The 5,533-nt window shown below is 32.7% G+C and overlaps 1 pseudogene; it reads left to right on the top strand.

The window, feature by feature from the left end:
* Positions 1 to 236: 236 nt before the first annotated feature.
* LOC143618731 (plant UBX domain-containing protein 7-like) lies at positions 237 to 4,754 on the top strand (annotated as a pseudogene).
* Positions 4,755 to 5,533: the final 779 nt, after the last annotated feature.

Raw genomic sequence — 5,533 nt, 5'->3', positions numbered from 1 at the left:
TTCAAATTGGATATGCTCAGGTAAATCAAAACTATGCTCTTAGTTTGTTTTAATAGGTTTTTTTTCTTCGTTTTGGCCTGAACTAAATGATCCATTTGGACACGAAAAAAATTAGGAAAGTGTTAGATATGGGGGCCTGGGTGGATTTTGTTCAATTGGATTGATTGATGGGAGGTGAATTGGGTTTTTTTTTCAAATGAGATTTTGAGTTCTTAAATTGTGGTTGAAGTTCAGTTATGGTGACTGATATGGAATTGAAAACAAGTGGACAAGATGAGCCAAAAGCTAGGATGTGGGTTTTGCAACAGAAGATTAATCAGCCACTGGATAGAGTAAAGGTTCATTAGTTTTTCTTTTAATTACTTTTGAAGTCAACCGTGATCAACATCTTACTTTGAAATTTGCATTCAGTTTGGAGCTTTTGAACTGGCTCGGTGGCAACCGGATGGTAAAATGGGCGTGGAAACTAGATTGATTGGAACTTTCAGGTAATTACACGATCTATAATTGTTGAAGGTAGATGTGACATATATATAATGCATAATCTGTCCGGGAATATGTTTTTGTTTTTCTAGGTACTTGGCTCCCGAATTTGCACAAAGTGGTAAAATAACCCAAAAAGCGGATGCGTATTCATTCGGGATCGTTGGTTAAACTCATTATAGAACGAACTGTATAATGATATGATGACATATTTTTGTAATTCTTCAAAAGTGCAAAGGTAATATCACATTCTTATATGATATGATAAACGATATTATTATGATTGAAGTGAACGAGATTTGGTCACAATCCTATTGAACCGTGTACGAACTTTGATGATGAGTTAAATTATGCATGCGTATGGGAAACGAATCAAGGGGCTACTACATCAACACGTCGTAACTCACAAGATAATCTTCCTACATTATGCCACCCTCCTTTTGCTTTGATGTTTCACGGCCCTTTGAGAAGGTAAAAACTTATAAAGAAAAATGTTTATTTTGATATTCATGGTTCGTTGCGTTTATATGTTATGTGTTAATTTGACAGGCAAAAGAAGTTGTAAAAACGCAAGACCGATGGCTTATAGTGAACTTACAATCTATCAGAGAGTTTAGCTCACGCATGGTATATTATTATCTACTACAACACAATTATATTATGTAACACAATTATATTATTAATATTTGGACTTTTTTATTACTTTCAATTTAGATTAGTTATGAACTTATAATAATTTTATTGTTCTCTTTTATGCATTTAGGTATGTGATGACGCAGAAGAAGGCAGCACAATAAAAACATATTACTAATTGGAATATGCTCCTGCAACTCTTGTCCTTTACCCTGTTACGGGTCAAACAATGCGGTCATGGTGAGGTATGAGTCAACCAGAAAGTTTGTTAAAGGTACTTTGTTACTGTAATTAAATTGTTGGAAATTAAGATGTGAACTTTATAAATTATGTACTTTAATTTGAAAAAAAAAAAAATATTTTTGTAACTGGATTTGTGCAGTTCTTGGATGGTAGCCATAACAATCATTATATCAGATTGTCCCATAAACGCCCACTAGAAAATTCTCAGGCCCCTTCTCCCAAAATCCAAGCTGTGTCAGGTTGTGACTTTGACCTGAATCCGTTTGACTTTGCCACTATTATTGGATATTGACTTGTGATGATGCAGTGGTTGCAGATAGAGCAGATAAAGAAGATGAAGATGTGCAAGTCACACGAGCATTACCTATGGAGGCCACAATGAAAAATAGCATTACATAACCATTAAAAGATTCGAATGTTATAGATGTTAAAGAAGAAATTACGAGATCTGAAAAACATAATTATCCACGTTACCTGAAGAGCCAAAGGGTAACATGAATTTGATTTGCAGAGTTGATGTTCGTCTTTCAGATGGACGCAGGCTTCAGATTTGTTTTTTGCGGCTGCTGTGGTCATTTTGTCATACGAACTTGGAAGGTAGTGACGAAAAGTGGTTTTGATTGACTCACGCAATTCCTGGTGCATTGAAGGATTTGGACTTTGGCTACGAGTCAACGTTTAACCAGCTATGTATACATGATTGGTTATATATATTCTTTTTTTTTTTAGTTCTGTTCTGATTTGATCATTTTTTATCACTTGTGATGTGATGCATCATAATCATGAGTTGAATTTTAGCAATTTCAATATATTTAATTTTATCGTTATTATATTTGAATAACATATCAAGTGAAATGTGAAATGAAAAATGATCACCAATCATGCCTTCATTTTAAGGAAAGATTAAGAAAAAAGGTATTAGTAGTTCACCTCGATTTTTTTATAGAGTTTGAACCAAACTTTTATTAACCAAAATGAAACAAAAAAAATCCGGAAAAATTCAAAAGAGAAAAAAAAAACCCGGAAAATTGAAACCGAAAAGAAACAAAAAACCAGAAAATTTGCAATTGGACCAAAACGAAACCAAACTGAAACAAAAACCGAATGAACTAAAATGAATCTAAAAAACTGAAACCGAACCAAAACAAAGGCCTTGACTTATCCGTTTGAGATACATGTGAAAGTTAACTTGAGAAATCCAAGTCCATCAATTGAATTAAAGCCCAATACACTATGAAACCAAAACTAAAATCTCAAACAAGAAAATGTTGGACCACATTAATAGATAGATTCATGAGAGTCCATTTGAGTTGATCAATTGAATAACATATACGTTCTGTATCACAAAGCAACCCTAACAAGTACATACAGACGTAAATAAAATAAAAAAACTAAACTTTAACTCCAACTATAAACATAATATACTTTATACATTTATGTGATATTTAATTTCAGTTCCTAAACACATGATATAAGAAAAACATATATTCATAATAATATAAAAAAACTAAAAGTAACCCGGGTAACACGTGGGATAAAAACTAGTTAAACTATATAATATAAAATAAATATTAAAGTGACATCAAAATAAGACAAATACGAAATAAGAATAACAAGTGTATAGTTAATAAATTTGAAATCGTGTATTTAAAAAATAAAAAAAAGCCACCAGATAATATTGGAAGTTAAAGATAGGAACAAGTGAAAATAGATATGTATCCATAGAAGATGAAGAAGCATGAAATGAATCAAACTAAAGTTCTTGCAAACTCTGGTCACCACTCAAACTTATTATCTTAGTTGCAAAGGAATATGATTATAAATATATGTCTTCTTGATCCGCGTTTCACCAGTAACCCAAAATAAACTCAAACAACAAAAGAATACCCTCCTTTTACCATCTCGATGGTGATGATGACTCTATAGCCGAACCTCCGCCACCTCTGAACAACTGCAGCCAGACGTCACGACGCAACCAACGTTAGCAGGCAACCCTTCGTTCGTCTCTAACATAAGATAACCACATGTTTACGTTTACTTGCCCTTGCGCGTGTGTATGTATATACACACATACATGCATATAGACTTACTCAGAATATATTACTGTAAGTTTTCCGATGATACTGCGCGATCATTGGCGAGCCAAAAACAAACCAAAACATCAACAAGATAACCACGATAGCTATCTTCACCTTGTTAGTAACTTCCGATCACTTCGCCACCACTTGAACTCAAAACGTTTTTCCGGCCAACCCACTCTTTTTCCGGCGAGGTGGTGATGAAGACAAAGTTATAGCAAGAGATACTTTTAATTATTATTTCTAACACTTAAAAAAAAATCTAGTTAAATTTGCAAGTAATAAAAAAAATATTAAAAACTTGGTCTGGGGGACCCACTTATAATTTATTTATTTTTAGCCATGAAACTTTCTAGTTACAATTCATTTAAATTAGTTATACTATCTTTTTAAGTAGATTATATATCATACCAGTTTAATTGCTGATGATATAAACTAAAATTTTAATAAAATAGTTATTACATGAGTTTTAGAAAAAGAAACATAATAGTGTATACGTATTATAAGATACACCACATTTTATTTTCCTACCTATAACTAATTAATTTTCTTATATCATATACACTACTAGTTTGGTACAAGGAGAGGAAATTATTTGATAAACTCTTTCTTTATACGGAAAAAAAATGTAAAAATGCATTTCAACAATAAATAAATACTCCTAATAATAAATTCGTTCATCAACAGTATTGTTTCAAGACAAATCTTAAAGCATGTAGTTTTGAAACAATTTCAAAAACTTAATTATAAATGTTTTTGTCCATCTTTTAAACAAATCAAACATATATTAAAATTATTGAATTACAACCATCATACACATAAATTATAAATGACAACAAAGCAAGCTAAATATATAGAAGATTTAGATATTACAGATATTATTTTAATAGAAATTATATACTTGTATGTAGATAATAAAAACGCTCGTAAACAAGTTAGTATCGCCATGGAACATTAAAGGTACGGGTTTTTACCCCCACTCATTCAATTAATATAAACCCATTAGTTTCATTATATTAAACTCCTTGCATCTTTAAATTATCGATTCGCTTCACTTTCCGTTGGATTCCAATTCTGATTATAATACTGGATTTAGCTTTCATGTCCTGTGATAGTATTATGTTTAATTATACCCATTATTGCATGTTCTGGTATATGTTACGACAATATATTTGCTATGAGTTATGTGAATAAGATTCTTTGTATTCCGATACCCTGAGTGTCGCTTCTCGTGGAGTGTCCCACAAGCATGTTGTTACTGCATCGACAACATGTGCACCACCCGTGACGATGAGATCAGTTCACGGTGTCTCTTAAGTACACGTGTGGTACATATGGCTATTAAGAGGCGTATGGATCGATCCTAGAATATGATTAAGGAGATGGATAGCGGGTATGCTAACTTGCCATCTCATGTGATAAATATGCAGGAGTAGCTACCTGTGTGTTCTCACGTTTTATGTTCGCTCATGGGTGCATCCGTATGATACGATTTTGTTGGGTTTTAACAAGATTATCAAAGTCATAAAACTCTAATTTTATGAAAAATGCAGCGGATAAAAGATTTAAATCTTGTTAGTTCATAGTGTATTAAACCAATTTTATACATGCAAAACCCAAACCCGGATCCAAATACGAAATACATACTATCAAACACATGCATGTCACTATAAGTTCATGCATGTTAAACTACCTTTCAAGTAACCAAAAGGTGTGAAAAGGATGATGAAAAGGTAGGCTAGAACTTCAATGGGAGTTCCTCAAGCTTGCATATCCCAAGCCTTCGACAATACACCTTTGTTTAGCTAGGATTCACTTGAAAAACCAACTCCTCCTTGATGTTCTTCCATGTGGCCAAAATTTTGGAGAGAAAAGGAAGAGAGGAGTGAGTTTTTTTTGTTACTTGTGTATATGTTTTTTCTTTATGAGAGAATAAAAGAAAGAAACATAATCAAATCTTTCAAATTTGCACCTCACTTTGCACCAATGCAAAACATTGCATGTCTCCACAAAGGGAGTTATAATAATATAATAATAGAAGAGAAAGAGAGTGAGGGGGGGGGGGGGGGGGCTTTCCCTTTTCATTTGTAAGGCCT

The sequence above is a fragment of the Bidens hawaiensis genome, unplaced genomic scaffold (genome assembly GCF_021521415.1).
Source record: "Bidens hawaiensis isolate Kalapana, Puna unplaced genomic scaffold, B.hawaiensis_p1.1 tig00000284_1, whole genome shotgun sequence".
In the NCBI taxonomy this organism is placed as follows: Eukaryota; Viridiplantae; Streptophyta; class Magnoliopsida; order Asterales; family Asteraceae; genus Bidens; species Bidens hawaiensis.
The sequence above is the reverse complement of the archived record's forward strand: the minus strand, read 5'-3'. Positions and strand labels throughout refer to the sequence as shown.